Source organism: Lepeophtheirus salmonis, chromosome 10, assembly GCF_016086655.4.
Source record: "Lepeophtheirus salmonis chromosome 10, UVic_Lsal_1.4, whole genome shotgun sequence".
Classification (NCBI taxonomy): domain Eukaryota; kingdom Metazoa; phylum Arthropoda; class Copepoda; order Siphonostomatoida; family Caligidae; genus Lepeophtheirus; species Lepeophtheirus salmonis.
This window is the reverse complement of record NC_052140.2, coordinates 2,648,069-2,668,919: the sequence shown is the minus strand read 5'-3', so window position 1 is coordinate 2,668,919 and position 20,851 is coordinate 2,648,069. Positions and strand designations below refer to the sequence as shown.

The 20,851-nt window shown below is 32.3% G+C and overlaps 1 long non-coding RNA gene across 1 annotated transcript; it reads right to left on the bottom strand.

Moving 5' to 3' along the window:
- Positions 1 to 76: 76 nt before the first annotated feature.
- LOC121125500 (uncharacterized) lies at positions 77 to 20,472 on the bottom strand. The gene is made up of 2 exons (XR_011782037.1): positions 19,695 to 20,472; positions 77 to 252 (listed from the first exon to the last, which is right to left on the bottom strand). It is a non-coding gene; the product is annotated as an uncharacterized lncRNA (long non-coding RNA).
- Positions 20,473 to 20,851: the final 379 nt, after the last annotated feature.

Sequence of the window (20,851 nt, the reverse complement as noted above, 5' to 3'; positions counted from 1 at the left end):
ACCAAACACGAAAAAATAAAATAAAATCAATGAAATACAAAAAATAAAATAACAAGAAAAATATATATAACTAATACCTCCGCCGTAGGATAATCCTCCAGGTGAATGTAAGGATTCAAATCCAGGATGTAAACTTAGACCATTCAATTGATAACTGGGTGGATTTTTTAAATACGTCGACATTGGAGATGAATGTGGACTTCCAAGACTTTGATGGTGAAAGGGACTGGGATATGCAGTCATCCTTGATATCTGCAAATGTAAAAATATTTAGGGATAAAGAATCATTGATTTTTGTAGGCGGCAAATACATGATAAGTGACCCATCAACACAAAAGCAAACTAGACCAATGTTAAATGTAGCAAAATTATGAGTAGGCTCGCTTAAATCAAATAGAGGCTTTAAAATATAGATATAATTTGAATACAATGCCTATAGTTGATAAGCCTATAAGCTATACATGTAAACAAAAAACAAAAAACTAAAATTATTTTTCACAAAATGAAGTGTGGAATACATTTGTAGCCTGCAACGTTTGTTCGTCAAATTCTGCCCTTTGGGTGTGCTGCAAATTACACTTAAATAATGGCCAATTGAGGAATTTGAAAGGGTATATATATGGGGGAATCTATGAGTCTCTTCAATGAAATAAAGCTTATTAGCCATAGCTACAATACTTGGGGTCCGTAACTCATCCCAGTTATTTGAATAAAGAGCCTATCATTGACTCAAATATAAATGTAGTGACAGGAGAATATTTGGATCTTCTCCTTTTTTCTTGGCTTATGTTCAAGATTGTTTTGATGTTAACGATCCACATATGTAAGGTTATTAGTAGAACATACATATAATAATAATATTTTTAATAGGTGCATTGAAGCATACAAAACTGAACCATCTGTCCAAAAATAAAAAGCTTCTTAACGTGAGAGTTATAATAGTTGTACCAGAGGGGGAGAAGAGTCTCTTTCTCTCTCTCTTTTTAATCTCCATTTCATCAACTCCACTCAAAGCACGACAAAAAAAAAAAGAAAAAAAAAGAATCTTATACCATATGACAAATTATTATTATATTTATTTATTTATAATTGATTTGAATATATATGTACTAGAGATTGGAGTTACGATAAGGAGAATTGAAACAACATTCTATGTTAGGACGGTTGATTATTCAATTTTGTTCAATTCAATTATGGTTAGTGCGGATGAGTTGTTGTCGTCTGGTAAAAAACTAACCTATGCAAATTAATGTTATCTTTTGGTCACACATCTCGTTCTAAGTTTGGAAAAAAAAACAAAAAACTAAAAAGTTCATAAATGGATCAAATAAAGTATTATTCTGTATGTTGCATTCAAATCATTTTGATAGAACTTTTACTAACCTATAAAAAGTATGAGTAAAGTTTTTTTTCTAAAGTCATACTATAGGGGTATAAAAAAGAGAATAACGTAAGGTAACTCTGACGATCCGCGTATAACGTGCATCAATTTTCAAAATTATTAGGAAAGAAATGTTCGAAATTTCTTCTATTTTTTGCTCCTTAATGTGGCTTCAGAAGATAACTTTACGAATATTGTTTATAGGTTGAAAAACTGTCTATCAAAATTGTTTTATACACAATAACAACGAAAACTGCTCTATTTTAATTCATATGTATTGACTAAATAAATAACTTTTTTCATATTTTGATCAAGATATACGACCATAGAGGTAACAGGTAATTTGGTAATGTTATGTCTCATTTGCAATTCTATAGATAAATTGTGGGTGACGTCAATTGTATGTTCCAAATTGTCTACAATGATGACATAGAAGGTTTAATATGTTGGGTAAATTATATTTTAGATTTTAGTGTAGGGTCAGAGATCGGAGTAGTCTCTACCGAAATACGGTACAAATCCGTCTATCTAATATCATTTAAGACGGAACTGAAATAAAAAATCGATATTGGAGCAATTCTCTACAATAATATCAACATATATAATACGTTTGTATAGAGCAATAATCAACAACCAAGGAACGACCAACAACCACTTATCATCAAAACCACAACATATTTATATGGTGTGTCTGTGTTGGTTTTGATTCTTCTTCTTTTTTTTTTTTGCTTTTCGAAACAAGAAAAAAGAATTTAATCTTGATGAAAAAAAAAAAAAAATATTTATATATACATAAATGAAAAATAAATCTGTCAATCATTTCTCTTTTTTTTCTCTCTCTCTCTTTCTTTCTTTCTTTTACATCGTATTGTTATTGTTGAGAAAAGTTGTTGATTTGTTAAGGTGTTCGTGTATGCTAGTAGCGAGGAGTTGGCAACTGCATATAGACGACGACTGACTTATTGTTTGTAGGTTTGTATATCAAACATCAACCCAATCTGTCAAAAAAATGTCATAATAGTTGAATGGATGCATATACAATACAGAATGAATGGCCTTTTTATTATGAAAAACCCCAAAATCCATGGATTGACGTTCATTCTGTAATAATACTTGCTACTAGTGTTAACGTGGGGGGGGGTATTCGTGTATTAGTATAACTTTAGGGGGGTTACTCCACTTTTTGAGAATTGAGAATGGCTTATAGTAGTTATGGTTTTGAAATAAAAAAAGATGATTCTGATCTATTTTTATTTTTAAAATTTGCCTAATTTTGCACAAACATTTTCTCTTTTTGCATCTTGAAAATCGACTTAATCTATTGCAAACACCACGTTGTCTCAAACCCCAATGCAACAAAATCAAACATGATCAAAATAGAAATCTTTTAATGGAATTAAACACAACCTCCCACAAACTATGTCATGGTGAAATCCATCTCTTGACTGACAGACTACCAGAGGTAGGGACTTGAACTTGTGTCCATATTCTTATATGGATTTAATCTCGCAATCAAAGACTCCACTCACACTCAGATGCTAATTTAGGTGAAACTGAAGCAAAGCCCAACAATTGGTTTTATATTATAATTATGTAATTGAAATGAGTTTAAAACTAATTGGACACGAACAAAATACTCAAATTAGAGTCGATGAAAATATTGAAGGACTTGAGAATCCTGGACATCAGCTTTGTTTTTGTTTTTTTTTTATTGCAGAAGGATCTGCTGGTGTGTCACTCAACTGTGCCGCCTCATACAAAGAATTCCATGGGGTTAAGCTCCAATGATTTTGGAGTTGAAACACTGCGTCCAACAAATTCAAAAAAAAAAAATTACTTAGCAGTCTTGACCTCATCTTGTGATCAGCACGCATTACTTCTAATTCATAATCCCTTCCAGACAGTATCAGCTCCTTCCTAACTCTCCAGACAAAGGACCTGTTCCGGCTTAAGACGTTTTTAATCAATAAACTGTCTCGTCCGGGACGGATCGCAACAAGGACACTCTGCCTTATACACGATTGTGGAATAAATACTTTGTTGATCGATGCACTTTTTTTTAAATCTCAGGGTAAACACTTCTGGCTAGCCGCAAAAACAGCAAACAGCATCTTATCTGCTGTTTTAGGTACTCAAAGTTAGGCCTCACCCCGTATAAACCCATTTATGTTACGGTGCTTATAATTTTTGGGACTAATGATGAAAGCTAGTAAACGCCCCTGATGTGGAAAACAACTTGAAGTTGCTGTACTTACTCTGAGTACTTTTCACCCCCCCCCCTCCTTGCATCTCTCCTGACTCCTAATGATATCTACTGCCTGCTTATATATATGTATAGTTATTTATCAAGGTATTATTTAGAAGGAAGAGGAGCAAAGGAAAATGAAGGTAATCCCTAACTAATTGTTCATAAAATATATATGTACGTATGTACTAACAAGAGAAGGAGATTAGTAGAGATGATTTTTTTGTATGTATATTTGCTTGTCTTTTTCTTATAGGTATGTATCTTTTTATTTTGTTGCTACAGTTCAACAAGATGATGAAACTATGTTCACTTAATTACCTAATTCAGAGGCAACGCAACAACAACTACTTTTTCTAACTAATTAGATGTGTTCTTCTGTAACCCGGGACTAAAGAGGTACCAGGGTACTATCGTATTAGGATTGTCATAACTTGAAAGAGTCCCTTCCAAGACCGGTCTAATTCAGTCCGTCATGTCAGTCATGAAACAGTCTGACAGTCCACATGTCAACATCAATGCTGTAAAACCCTCAAATTTATGCTCCTAACACAAACAATATTGTCTTGTATATATATTTTTTTGGGGGAAAAAAATCTTAATAAAATTTTTCTTTTATAAATAAAGTCCTCGAATATCTGATGGAATTTTGTTTTATACTTTTAGTCGAATAAGTATCGAAAAGTACCGAAATACTCATTTTACAAAAGTATTGGTATTGTGACCACACTACTAATTAATACAAGGGGCCATTTTAAGGGGATGTACCCATTTAAAAAGATGATTGGGCCCACAAATGATATATGAATATAAATCTATAATTTAAATTTATTTCCTTGCTTTCAAGATTGTTTGAACGTTAAATATATACACATCAAAAAAGAATTAAGAAGCTCATTCAAAAAGTTCAAGAATAATTAAATAAAAGAGTTAGGGTAGTCAATAACAAATCTCCAAGAAAAATCATAGTCACGGCTCAGACCTCAACTTGGAATGCCTTTCCTTGGATATTACAGATCTCTACTAAAGGTAATCCTATTATAAATCGTAGTACTACTTACTTGATCTAACTCCATATTGTTCAAATACTAGTATCTTTTTTCTTCTATTACAAATAGTCAGACTAACTTAACACTTTTTTTAAAATAATAAATACGGGAAAACATACGACGAAAACACGATAAAGGATTAATAGAACTAATTATTATTTGTTGATGATTTAAATCACCAAATTCAACTGAATATTCAATACCCATCAACAGCAAATAAACTGTCAATAATTTTTGACGAGAAGAAAAGGTGTGTGTGTAGAAATCCCTGTGAATCTGTGGATAGGTAGGAGGGAAAAACGTGTGTCCCCAATGTCTGTATTGTGATGAAAAAAGAGAGTGAATCAGGTGTATTATTGTTATTCATCCTCAATAGGCTGGCTAGCTAGCTAGCTAGCTACCAGTTTGATAATAAATAAATAAAAATGAGTGTGGCCCACTGAGAAAGAATAATGGGTACAACACAATGGTTTGTGCGATATATATATTTATATATATACAGTGTGATTCATATTTCTCTGGACCAGTTGCAATATTTTCGGTTATGTTCCGCTACCAAACATATTTATCGATATTTAGGTGCAAATATGAAGCATATTGCCATCCATTTACAAGTGCATCCGGCCAATTTTGACTGAGTTATTAGATTATCCGTATATTTTTAAGACGTATGGGTTCCGTTACCGATTTAGTATAGTAGTGCGTCAGCATCCCAATAGTGCACGGGGGAACCGGTATATGGAACAATACTAGTTTGGACGATTAAAAAGAATTAAAACTCAGAAACGATTGGGATTGCACAAAGAATGTAATGCATCAAGACTTGCTCTGCTGTTGTAGGTCTCTTCAACATATTTCTCTAGAATGGCTTGCATAGTAAAGTCCACAACATTTAAATCATATGAGAAATAATTTTTTGCTCCAGTAGTGAGGAAAATTCAAGGATGTTTTTCGAGACATCCAATTCTTAGGGGGTTTTTTTAGTTGAAATTAATTTGTAAGCAGATTAGTTTTTTTTATAAATACCTTGCTAAAGATATGGAAGGGTATTAAACACACTTGATTTTGTTCTAAAATTTGACTAAAAGACAGTCAAAAAATGAAAGTATGTTGTCAAAATTTGGAAGATTTTTTTTTTTTTTTTTTTGAAATTTTACAGTTTGTAGAAGAGGATATTTTCGTAAATATAACTTTTCTAAAATAAAATAAAAACCCTATGTCAAAAGGCGAAAGAAAAGTTTTCCTAACGCTGTTAGTTTGTCAGCCGTACCGTTTCTGAGTTTCAATAGTTTAAACAACCATGAGCCACTCTGTAAATGTGTATTGAATGATTATTTCTTCTTTTTCTAAGCTTTGGGGGGTGGGGGGATGATGACATGTTATTTTGCTGCTCCTCCGATCCCATTGTGAAGATGATGTTTGATATATTCATTCAACTGTTGATGTGTTTATAAATAGACACTTGATTGGCTATTTATGTAAATGATAAATAGTCCTATAATGTGACACTTATAAAAAACATTTGATAATAAATGAAAATAGGACTTCTGTGTCATTTTTCAATTCTCATATCGTCGATGTCGTCTTGAGTTACACGAGGGGGGCTCAGGAAACAACGTGTATCCATTTCCTGCTTAAGGAAGGAATGAAATGTCAAGTGATTATTCCTTTCTCGTAGTAGTGGGTAATCGTAACAGTAATACGCAACTGGGGACTCTCAGGTTTGTTGTACCTATAACCAAGGAGAGATACTTCAAATTTGAGAAGGAGACCTTTTTTATGGGTTGAGTAGCTTCAGATCATGGGTGAAATGAGTCCATATTTTGAAGCCTTGTTACTCGACTTGATCGCACAATTACAGACTCGCTACTCAAAGCTATTTTATACTCAATTCAACAACAGCTTTAACACTATGGACTTGAAAATATCCCAAAACAAATATTAGGACTCAATGAAAAGATTCAAGGGCTTATAATTGATAATTAATATCTAATCAAACAAAAGTAATCAATTATTGTTGCATCTATAAAATCCCAAGATTTCCACATCAAAATCATCCCTAACGTGTAACGACACTATCCAAAGATCTCTATTCCTCAATAAGACATACTAAGTTAGAATATACATAAATATATCTAAGTAGATAGAGGGTTGCAAGCCCTTCTGCTCCCTCCCTTGATGTTGTTTAATACTAACCCCCACTTATCAATCAACAGTTGAAAGAAACAAAACCCATGGCTATCAAAACTCATCCATGTTTTGTTATATTTAATAATACTAATCTCTTATCATTTCATCAGTTGACTACTTGGATAAAAGCGTGCCAAGATATCTCCTCCTCCGCCTTCCGGAACAAAAGAAACAAAAAAAAGTAGGGTGAGTTTCAATTAAGTTGCCCCTACGCATGAAGACAAATTACCTATTTTTAGAAGGAAGGAAGATTCCTTCTCATATCTGTGTCCCTATACCAATACAAAAGAATTGGATTGAACATTTATATGTATGTATGAATGGAAATTATTGAGTTAGAATTGATTTTTTTATTTTACTTTTAAAAAGCAACATTATTGGTTTGACAGGGGGTTTGACACATTTCCGTGGTGGATAGTTTTTTCCTTCATGAATTGAAGATGAATATGCGTCGTGTGATCATAAAAGCAGAATAAAATGAGAAAAAGGGATTTTTCTTTTTCTAACTATCTCACTTTTATGGGGACATTATGCAGCATTATATTTGTAAAATATTATTAGTCGATAAAAGGGTATGATGGCTGAGGCTTTGAGCTATTTTTAAGGAGATTCTTCTTATCTAAATGTTTAGAAAAAAGCTAGATGATTTTGAATTTAACTTTCAAATATAATCGTCTAAAGGTTTAGTTTGGCCACATTAAATTTTGAACGAATTTAAAGACTTAATCCATTATCCTAGCTTATTGATCGATCTTTAATGCAAGAATGAGAGAGTTATCATAACAGTTTTTGAAAAACTCCTTCAGATTAAAATATCGCACGGCCTAAGACTATATCTTATACAACAACTCTAGCTATAAATGAAAGAAATTGAGTTTGAATGGATTTTTCTTTCTTTACTTATATAGAGCAATATTATGAGTTTGACATCTAGGGATCACATTATATAAATAATGTGATAAGGATTTCCGTAGTGGCTCTCTCATCGTTTATTCCCTCTCAAAAAACGAAGAATACAAGTAAAAAGATATATGTACACACATACAGACATAAAACATGTCAAATTGCACCAAGAAGCTGGATCCTAAAAATAAAAACCATTATCCAAAAATACATATAATGTACATTCAAGCAGAAAAGTACAACGATTTATATATTTGTATGTACATATTTGAAGGCGACCAAAGTGAATAGGAAGGATTTACATCTGACTACTAGTCCCACCACCATCACACCGAGGATTGCAGGTGGGTCTCCCTTAGTCACTCATCATACATTAGGTAGGTAAGCATCTACAGCCATGGAAACATATTTCCTCAAAATAATAATAGTTATAATACTACTAATCTGTCGTTTCATGTCACATAGAGAAAGGAAAGAAATGCCTTTCTCAAGCTGCATAGATCTATAGTCATACTACAACACTACAACACAAAAAAAAGTTGAAAAAACTTGTCAACTCTGTAAAAAAATAAAGGTATGACTAGGATATTTGTGTGTCTCATAATGATCCATTTGGTTACAGGTGGTTGTGCTATTGGTAGTGGCTATTTAATGAGAAAAAAGGCAATGTAGAATTCCATCTCCAACACACAAATCGTGGATTTCCTTTTCTTTATTTTAGATTGAGCTGTCTGGGTGGTTTGTATAAGGTTTTGGTTCTACGTTTCAGAACTATACACTGTAGATTTTCGGTCCAATTCATTACTTCCCCCTTATCAAATAGACCCGTGCCAAAGATCAGCAAATTGACTAACAGGACTAAATTCTTGGTTGTTTTTTTTTTTAATGTAAAGATGGATTTGAGTTCTGATTTTACGTAAATCTGCGTAGTTTTGGTGTTTAAAAAAAAAAAAGAAGTTATTCAGGTAATTTATATAATTTTTGAGTCCGACGTGGTACATGTTCTCACCTCAAGAATAATGATAGCAGGTTTATAAAGGATAAAAACACTGTATAAGTAGGCAAGAGATGTGGGCTGCTGATATACTGGGCAAAATATTCAATATCCGCATCGTACCGGTATTGGAGAACATTCTTCGAAATTTCGATATTTGCTTGGATATGATGCAATCAGAAAAAAGGTGGGGATAGAAAGAAAAATGTTGCTTTATTTTTGTAGCTATGGAGAACTCAGAGTTAGATTTTCTAACATTTATTATGATTGATGTACTTCTTAACCAGAGTGCGACACAAAGTCTGTCTCTCTGGTCATTACATTAGGTAAAAAATCCAAGATAAAAGCCTTATCATGTTGTTTTTTTTCCATAAAAATTGTTCACCTTATCTTCACGGTCATATTGTTAACAGGAGTAAATCAGGATCCATTTGATGAATCCTTTCTCCTCGATAACTCAAATTTGTTGTACAAAAATAAATTTGTCTCTCAAGATTAAGCCTTTTCCATCAAGTAAAAGGAATCAAACCAAATGCCCACGAAACAACACAAACTTGCACGCTAAAAAATGGTTAATATTTACAGCCATACTTACAATGATCAATTGTATTACAGGTGTTGGCAGTGGTTAAAGGCTGAGTAAAAAGATAAATAAATAAAACCATCAATTTTTCTTTTTCTCGGCAATGGAATTCCACACCCAATGCCTCATAAAAAAATATTTGTATGTGTAAGTATCTTCATTGTACAGGTGCACGAATGGATAGGTTTATGGAAATTCTTTCTTGGGAGTTGTAGCCATTATGAAAAATGTCATAATTTACTACTTTCTTAGAGAGACAAGGGAGAAAAAAAGAAAGAAAAGAAGAACATTCTTTTATTATCTTATATATTTTTAAGAAAGACATCATTGGAACCATTTGTAACATTGTTACGAAAAGGAGAAAAAAAAAAGAAAACCCCCCTCCCCTCTTTTCCAATAATAATATGAATGAGATCAAATCAAATAAAAACTACACACGAAAGAGACATTATCATATTATGCTTAATGAAAATGATAGCATGGAATGTCATAGGCCATAATTTAACTTTTTTTTTTTTTTTTACTAATATAACAATATTCTTATATGTGATACCAGTACATACACCTGATCTAAGAAGCATATCTGTAGTAATAAATGGAGATTTTTATAACCAATGATTTATTTAGCGTCATGATGTAAAATTTATTTTGTTAAAAATTTAGAAAAAAAAGGAATTTGATCATTATAATAATATATGTGTTTTTGAAACAATTTTTGATTCTAAGTCGAAAGTTTGCAAACATGAATGTGTAAATAATTGTGATTAAACAACTCTGAATGTAGGGTTGTTGCCCCTAGGAGCCCCAACATTTATTTTGTATATTTCCTCCCCGTTTCAAACACCGTCAGAAATACGGATCTTATTTTATGAAATATATAGAAACGGCTGCATTTGCTTCTCTTTTGGTTATTTGTACCAGAAATCCAATTTAAGAATAAAATATCTTTCGACTGATAATCAATAAATAAATGAAAATTCAAGCCTTCTCAACGACTCCGGGGTTTGGGGATCCATGATCTAAGGAACATATTTAATCGAAGTTGAAATTTTTTGAACAAATGAAAGGAAATGACTGGTTATACAATGAAATGTAATATGAACTTTTTGCAAAAAAACAAAAACAACAGTTAAAATATGGCTATTTTTCTATTGAAAATAATAGTTGAATTATGACTTTAGACAGTGAATTTGTAATAAAGAATGAGCCAGTAATTGTGGCCGTCAATACAAAAGCAAGCTAGACTGATTTTTTCCTACAAAATAGGATCGGAATTACAATTTTTTATATTCTTGTGTGAACAATTATCCTCAAATTCTATCAAGTTCATATAGGAGACAATTTAAGACCTATAAATCAAATGAACGATCTAAACTACAGTACACATCCTTAAGTATATCAAAACATTCCATAAATTGGAATAGAGAGCCTATAACTGATCGAAATATGACTGTAAAATATTAAGGTGTAAAAAAAGAATGTTTCTTCATTTTGGTTAAGTTTGTATTTTGGTGATAAATCAGCATTATTATTACAAAAATCATGTGTAATAAAAGATGTTTTGAATAATAAATGTTCTCTCCTTTGTCAAATCCTTTTTCCAACCCACAGTTTATTTTTATGCTGAAGTAGCACATCTATACTTCTTTTTTTAAAAAAAACACTGTTGCTAAAATATATAAGGATGGAAATGGAACTCTAAAAGTTTTTAATTAAAAAAACAGAAAAAGAAAAAAAAATGTTTTGATTCAATTAAACTTGAGTATATAAAATAATATTATATTCCAGGAAGGAAAGTCGTGGGTTTTTTATTTTATATGTATTTTTTTTTGGGAGAGAGAGAGAGAGAATTTGCCTTTCAGTTATTATTATAGTGATGATGATGATGAAAATGGTCTACTCTAATTCCCCCTTTCTATTACTATTTTTGGTTGCTATATACCATACACATATAAATAATTGATACTGGTATGAAGAGATAAGAGGAACGCGATGGAGGAGAAAGGGGGGACTAACTGACTATGCGACCATCTTAATTTACAACAATAATAATAACAATGAAAGAGAAAGACCATCACAAACCATTTTATGGTTCTTAGTCAACCCTCACAGAAGATGAAAAGAAATAAACATAAAATCACTCACACACACAAAAATAGCTCCAAATCTATTTTGACTCATTCATAGCCAAAGAAACGTCTTGGGAAAATTATACCCCAAAAAGTAAACAAGCCAAAAATAAAGGAATTTGCTTTGACATGCTGGTGGTGGTGGTGTTGGAATGCCTTTATTTTGTACATGAACCCCAAAAGAAAAGAAAAAGGCAAGAAGAAAAAAAAAACCAATTAATTTCCCATCACTCAATTTGTATATACATGAATATACAAATAATGGTGGACTGACTGACTGCCTATTATTCAATATGGAAGCATACAAAAGACATAGAAATGAATAGACGTACATTGAGTAAATGAAGTTATTTTCTTCAATGGTTCAAATAGATGCCATGCTTCATTAAGTGATTGGTATTTAGAGACATATGATCATAAATAAATACTAAATGGTGAGATTTGATTCCTTTCCCCCGTTAATTCGTCAACTATAACTAACCAAAAGATGTTTTTGGGGTTTTTTTTTGCATCACGATTAAAAATAAGTAACGACACATATTTTTCCAATGTTTATTCATATTTTCTTTTATTGACGAAATAAAAAAAACTAAATAGAGCAAAGATGTGACGAAACAAGAGGAAATTAAGACTCTTTGAAGCATATATTTGCTAAAAAATGCTGACGGTTGACCATTATTTAACCAGTCTCAAAATTGTGAATCATATTTTAAGTGCCTAATATCAATTTCACATTGCAAAATGAGCTACTGTACAACCGATCCTATCAAGTCATATAAACAATGTTATTATAACAAAGTCAGGTAGCCATGATTTACAGTTTAGACAAACAAAGATTCCCAACGACGTCACCAGAAAATAAAAGAGATATAGAGTAACTTAATAAATGCCTTGTGTTTCCCTTACGATTTTCTTGTTGCCTAGCCTTGCTCTAATAAAGTTGCAGTATTTACTCTGATAAAACCATAATTGACGTCATTAACTGCAGTTCATATTCGTTCAGAACTCTAAAGTTTCGGTTCCAGAAGGAATTTGGCCCCAGTTCACTCAAAAGTAATTTTTACTTAATCCGGTCTGGACCGATATATCAGGTTGGCGACACAAATTTAATGACTTTCAAATCCTGAACCCTTTTTTTGTGTGTCTGTATCCAAAATGTGTTGATTTTCTACCCTATCCGTAGGATTGATGAGTTACAAGAAATGATAATAGAAATACCAGGCCATATAATCGGACTTGCTTCAATATGATGTACCGTAACTACTGCTGGGGTAGACAGACAGATTTTGACGTCATAGTCGCTCTAACAGTAACAGTCTAAGAAAGGTGACAAATACCTACTCTTGCTAAGAGTAGTACTCTATGACGTCACTATTAAAAAGCGTGATGGAGGTCAAACATCAGTTGGAGAGACGTTCTGGCATAACCTTGTATTTCTATTAATCTATAGGTGTCTGTTGTACAATGAATGCAATAGGTGGATGCTTAGAATTTTGATATCATGGAGAATACATGTATAGAACCCGTCGTGTGCAAATTTCAAATAAGATCGATTACGAACTTATTTGTGTCTCGGATTGTCCAGCATGAATGGAATCAGCATTAAAGGAAGGAAGGATCCTTGTTCAATGATGATATTCATTTCCTGATTTTCCTGTGGGTTGGTTCTCTCTTTCAAATCTCTCTGATTTTTTATTAGGTAGTGTCAAAATTGGGCAGGGAAAATACGTAACATATACATTGAAAATGAGGGGGGCTTATCTTTTATTATTATTTTTATGTGTTACCCTCAACTATGTGAGGAGTCTATGTATATATGTGTTTTTTTCTTAGGGTCTATCCAAGCGTAAGCCCATTTTCAGTTGTATATATGTACAATGTACATATATTTTCAATTTTCCAGCAACAAGATGAAGACGGGAGAAGTAGGAAAAAAGAAAGAAACTTCTTTTTAGGGATTAAAGATATATATATATATATGTATAAAGGAAGAGAGAGAGAGAGAGAAAGGAATGAATATTATTGTACACGTACATACAAACACAACTTTTAAGACAACTTGATAGAAAAATAAAAACTACTCAGAAGAGAGAAATAAACTACATCAAGGAAGGTTGGTTGGTTGGTTGGTTAGTACACATTATAAGAGGGGGGGTAAACCACAATGAATTATTCAAATAATTCATAAATATATTATCAAAGGGCGCTGCTTTTTAAGAAGGTAGGCTATATACTCTGCATTATCATAAAAACAGTCTTGAACGAAAATACCGAAAAGGAGAAAATTTCCAATTTATTTAATTACTTCATTAAGAAGTAAACTCAGATCAATATTTCATAGACATATTTAAGTACTCTATAGGCCTATTATTCAAAATTCTGGGATGATCTAAGATACTCTGTAGTCGTAGCTATATTTAATCAATTTTATTTGTATACAAGAGCCTTGCATTGGCTGCTCCGATAGGGCTCTTTCAAATGCATAAACTCCATCAATTTCTCATTCTTTTATTGTGAGTATAAACACGGTCTTAATTGCTGGGGGCTCGGAGCAAAGCTATACACCAAGTGACGAAACTGAATTCACGTCATCAACATTTGTACGTACTAAGTATTATGTTTTCTTCCTTGAAAGAATGTATTTCAAATATGATGGGGAAAAGTAAGTACATTTAGAGGGGGTTTCATGTGACGTCAGCATTTCTTGATGTCGGCCATTTTGATTGAAATATATAAACAACCAAGTTTTATCAGAATAAAAACCTTTTTTTTTTCATTAATATCAAAATGGGACTACAAATGAAAGGGCTTCAAAACCTTAAGTCCTATCTATCAAAAATATATTCTCCTATTGCCTAGTTTTATTAAGTTATATGCCAGATCCTACATTGTTAATTAACCTTATTTCCATATTAAATAAGATATTTCAATCTAATTACCCCACTTTTCTCGGCAATAATTTTTACAAAAATCATTGTACAAATTTAGCCGGTTTCAAAGGATTTGCAGTATATACCTATTTCTTGGATTATATTCGATATATACTGCTTATCAATGGTATATACTAGTTATTGAATGTAGATTTTAAGTCTGGCTTTATTATTAAATGCATTTGATTGAGTTTCATGAGGATTTATTGCCAATTATTCACTTTGATGCAGTAAAGATATTAAATCTAAACTCACAAGACTCCTTGAATTACGTTGCAACTTATGAAGTAAGTAACTAACCTCTTTGTTAGGCATCTTTCCTTTGGTATATTACATATATATTATGTATGTATCAAAATATTAGCAAAGTAATTTTGTTGTCAAAAAGAAATGAATATTGAATCCAAATTAACGGTTATTTCCCGTCTTAATATGTACATATATAAATGAAACGATGATAACGTTTTAAATATGTATTGCACAAAAACACACCTGGCTTGATGTATGTATGTGGCTGTGTAGCCAACAACAACAACAACAAAAGTCCGTAAAGAAGCTTAAGCTGTAAATGTATGCGTCTGTTGTATGAAAACACGTTGGGCACATTTATTTTTCCATCTTTTTAATAAATATATACCTATATATATTTTTTTGAGAAATTCGATACAAAAAATCCCTTATTTTATATATACTTTATTTTTAAAGAAGAAGAAGATAAAAACTAGGTACTCTCAAAACTATAGGTAGACGGTAAAAAGTGTATTAATTTAAAACCATTTGTAGTCTCTCAACATAAAAACAATCTTGAACACAAATCAAGAAAATGAGACCTTTACTTCACAACTAGAGTCAATTATAGGCTTATGGTTCAAAGTTCTGGGATGAGTTAAGATACCCATGGATTTTAGCTAACAACTTTTATTTGATTTAAAAGACTTATATTAGCCCCAATATGCCCCCTAAATCAATTGCTTATTATTTTCTTGGGGCCATCAATTTTGACTACTACTTTAAGTACAATTTGCACCAAACGTTTAATAAGAATAGTTTGTAGATGGAAATTGACTATAATTCGTGGAAAAATATGTAATCCACTCTCAATTATGTGCAAAATCATTCTAACTTTATTTTGTGTTGACGGGACACATATGTGTTAGGGACTCTCATAGAGGATCCAAGGATTCATTCATAGAATGACGGAAATTTAAAATAATAATATACAGATTAGATTACATTTTCGAAATATTTTCCCTCTTCAAAACTATGGAGTATGGAATTTAATATTTCCAAAATGACACAAAATGTACCCAAAAGAAATCCCATTCTCAAAGATGAATTGTTCAAAGTCAATTATTATTCATCCATCTAATGATTCCCAAGGGAGGGGGGAGCTATTCATTTGAAAATAAAAGAGCGTGAAGAAGGGTTCGTTCGCCGTCTTCTAAGTTCATTCATTCACTGATGCGAACAAACCTTATCAATAATCATGATTGCTAGTCATAACATTGAATATTATTTCTCAAATCAGACAAACGAATCCATATTTACTAGTGTGGGGGGGTCGGTTCAAGACTGTTATAAATTAGATCTAGATTCGCCAAACTAAGAAAAACCGAATTAATGTGTAGATGCATTGTTGATGACGTCACGTCACTTTCCAAATTGTGACCTCATATAAAGTGTGTACATACAAGTCGCATAAATGAAATGAGGGGAAATTCGTTCAAATCTTGAACTATCAATAAGTTTTCAAGATAAAATAATGGTTTCCAGACTGCAAAAACATCAGAAAGATTGCTTAAAGAGCTTTAAAAGGAGCAGAGCCCTATAAAAGTCGACAACTGAGTTTTCAAAAGGAGAAATATCGTAATAATATGACGTCATATGAAGTGTTTAATATGTGTAGCACTTGTATAACGGAGATGGGAGTAAAATTGGTCCATAGAGTAGGGGCTTACAAGTTAGGAATTGTAAAATATCATATTGTAGTTTTAAAAAAAAGAATCTTTTTTAATATTTCATTTATAGGACCCCTCCACTTTCAAAAGCAGTTCACGGAGCTTCAAGAGGTAGACCCAGGCAAAATCCGTCCATGAATTGAAAAGGATTAAAATTCAGTCCATGGTCTGAGATTGCAGCGGTCTCCAATTGAAATATCGGTCATAATTGTTAAAGAAAAAAATCATCAGTCCGTGGAAAAAATGGATCTTGGACAGATACTCAACAATATTAGGTGGTGCATATTGTGGGTGTATAATATTTACGGCGTTGTACACACCATGTAGAACTGTGAACCCCCCGCTCTTTATTGTTATTTTAGCGGCTGTCAAGTAGGCGTTAAATTTCTGGTCAATTACTAATAAATATATCATAACACATTAATATATTTATTGTTAATAATACTATTTATTTAATTTTTATGATACCCTTAGACAAACACTTAAATAAGAATAATACGTTTATTGGCCCCGACCCTAGTTAAGGTAGTTGTTAAAGGAGATTTGTGATATCTTCAACACCTATCTAGTTATGTATGATGGGAGGAACAAACCCCGGAGTGAGTAATTGTTTATAATTTGTTTATTAGGGGAAATTCATCATCATTTTGTGAATACAAAAACAATCCTGAAAAAGAATCAATCCACATTTGGTACATAGAGCCCAATATTTTATGAGTCAATTATAGGCTTACTATTCAATTTTTTCGGGAGATGCCATGATACCCAAAAGCTTTAGCTATGGTTTAAAAACTTTATCTGATTCATGAGACTTATATATGGTCTTTTAAATAAAATATATCAATATATATCCTTCTTTTATTCTGATGATCAATTTGAGGTACTTAAAGTGGAATTTGCAGGACACATAACAGTTTTATAAAAGTAATTCTTTGACAAATATTTGTCAAAGAATACGAATTTTGTGTTGAATGTCCAAATATGATGATCTTTGATCTTTCCTTTTCGAAAATATAAAAAGGGGTAAGGTGGGCGCTATACATGGGGAAATTTTCAAGGTCCTCAGAAGTATAAAATTTAAAAAATATATGAGATACTAAATAAGAGCAATCAATATATTGTGGATTGACGTGTAACATTAAAATTTTTGGAAAAAATTTTGTAAAAAAAAATTTCTCATATCAAATTTTTCGAAAAAATTTCAAAAATCCACAACTCTTCACAAAAAAATTATCCTCAAATATTAAATTTACAAATTTCAAAAATAATCAGCTGTTTACAAAAAGTGAAATCCTTTCAAAAATTATATTTCAAATATATTTTTTTCCAAAAAATACATGCATTAAATTGTCTAGTCAAAGCAAAATTTCTTACAGTCCCCAACTAACCACCAGAGACGTCTTTGTCAACCGGGAATGCATTCTCGTGAGCTCTGCAAGGCTATCAAGGTCATTAAAAAATGTATTCTTTTAAGGAAATCAGTCAATTTAAATAGCTTTAATATAAAACCATCGAAATATCCTGGCAAAAGGTTGGGACATGCTAGCCCCAAAGAGAAGAGTGAGTAATTGATAATTTATTGTTTGTTTATTATTTGAAAATCATCATCAGATTCAACACGGATGACAGGGATGATAAAAAAAAATATTAATGGTGATGGATAGATGGGGCTCTAAGGGGCTAAAGGAATGTGCCATCCCATATTATTATTTCTTCTTTTACCCTCCCTTCAAACCATCAAAGAACAAATCACACTCACACACCCCATTCTCCTCCCTTAAAGAAACCATCAAAATAAAATCAACAAATAAACCCATAAATTATAGAGGATCAAATTGAGCAGTAAGTTCATGTGAATTAATTGTACAAATCTGCATTTATATTTGGGGCCCTCAAGAGGAAAGCAAGCTAAAATATCATAAAATTAAATATCGTCAATTTCTATTACCAACTGTTCGTAATAACCCCAGGGGTAGGCTGCAAATTGCACCTAAAGGTCATCCCAAAATGGATTGTCCCAATAAAAATTAATAACTATAATGATTTGATGCATTTAAAAAGTCCGTATCGGGGCCGATATACGTTTTTTAAATCAAATAAAGGCTATAAACTATAGCCTCAATTCTTTAGTATTATGAATCATCCCCGAAATTTGAATAATAAGCCTAAAATTGACTCAAATGACTCTATAAAGTAATGTGCTTGTGGCATTTTCTTCTTTTATTGACTTTTGTTCAGAAAGGCTTTTATATTGACGTACCGTATTTATTAAATATTTGTGCGGCGGAAAAATCATTGGAGAACAAGTTATGTAGGTTTGGATTGCCGTCTCTAAATAATTCTAGACCGGGCTGAGAGGATTTTAATTTATGTAGGGATAAAAACTAAAAGTTCAGTTCGGTCTTGGAGTAAAATTTGCTCGTGATGGGTCACATACCAATGATTTTTTTTTAGGGAAAAATATTATCAGTCTCGTTGTAAAACTCGGTAAAAAAATCGTATTTTTTATTTTAAATGACGGTTTTTTTTAGAAAAGAAATTTGATAATTAATAAAAGGACTTTTTTTTCTTTTCAATTAAAAAAAATAGTTTAATATATTTTTGTTTTCAAATAGAGGCTCTGAGCCAAAAAAAATATCCGTTTAGATCAGTCTAAAAACATAAAAATCCCTCTTGAACCGTGTTTCAACTCCGTATGACAGTATCAATGCCGATAAAATTGCACTTTAACGACGTAAAATTAAATATGAAAGCCTCCAATGAATGCAGTTTTAAATCATCTAGTTCAATTTGTATTATCTTTTAAATAACAAAGAAACGATAATTTGTAAGGGATTTGTAATGAAAAATAATCTCATCTTTGTGGCGGAAAATAAATGGAGTTTTCATATATTATGATTTATAAAGGAACAAACAAATGAGAAAAAATGGGGTTTTACAAATTATCAATCTGATTATTATTTTTTTACTATATAAGAAAACACAAATTGATTAGGAATACTAATTAACAAAATTACGCACAGCGCATTCAAATTTCACAAAATGATCCCAATATATAATAGACACAAGAGTCTATACTTTAATTTGAGTCCCTTACACTGCAATTTGATGCACTGCCTAGAGCGCATCTTGGCTTTTAATCCGCCTAATAATGCATACTTTCCCAAAAAGTACATATAAAAATTGCTAAATAATGTGAACAAACGTAATAAAAGGATCCGAGTTAGTTACAATCCCCATAGAGTGAGAAGTTAGAAACGTGCATCGATTCACCATAAATACCTTTCCAAGCCAACACCGTGTTAATACCTCTGATAAAATAAGTGTACAACCTTATCGATTTGTTCCTGTTGGTGTTGTTGATGATGATCGAACAATTGAGAATACGGATTCCCTGGAGCCTCATCCTCCTCCTCCTCCCGAGGCTCCGTATTCTTCTTCCTTTTAAAGTGTTGAAACATTCAATCAATCAAGACTTGATTCATTCAAACAATCAAGAAGGATTCACAAGAGGAATAGTCAATTATGTTTTAGGGGCTAACAACTTTTGTGGTGGTTTTTAAAGGGTATTTGTTTGCGTATGTAGATCAACTGATTAATTACACAAGAGTCGAATAGACACACAGACACACACACACTAACTGAAGAAAGCGTTTTGAAAGACTAGCATTGCTTTTGCAATTACATGATGTGATAAATACGACGAACGACTGGCAAGGAAGAAGAAGAAGAAGATACTACAAAGTCTGGACTCACCTTTCTAAATAGTCAATCGTATAGAAATGTCCGTTGTTGGAGAGGATTCTACTAATATATATAGTTGAATGTTTCCGTATTTCTCTCGCCTTCTCTGTTGTAGTCCTTATGTGATGATGATGGTGGTCCTTTACGGGAAGGTGTAGGGATAATAGTCGCCTTGACAGAGGAAACACAAAGTCAAAACACTCCTTCTCTCTAAAGTTTAAAGAGGAGCTCCTTCTCGTCTCTTGGATTCTACTCTCTGTTTCTTGTTCTTCGTCTACTTTGGTTCGTTCGTAAAGAACACCATTAAAAACTAAAGAAATGATTCTGCTTCTAGTCACTTGAAGGAGAAGGGGACGAACCTTGAGCGAAGGAACGAACGAAGGAAATAAAGAGGGAGAACTTTTTTCCTTTTTCTTCTTTCTGCGTCAGATACAACTCTTCCAGAGCGCGAGCAGCCATTCTGCCAGAAAGAGGAGTTAAGGCCAGCTTTTCCTTCCTCGAGTCTTGCAGGAGAGGAGACAGCAGCAAATCTCCCGACAGCTCCCTCACCATCGACCAATAGAAGCCCTACCTCTAACTCCTCCTCTCACCAAAAATCATATCAATCTGAGGTCACTAATACTTATTAGAATCGACGACCTTCATTCAAATATTATTAATTACTATTTGTCTAAATAAATAGAGGATTAATTTGAGGTAATGGGAGCGCAGTGCCCTTCTCTTCCCCAATTCAGAAGAGACCAAG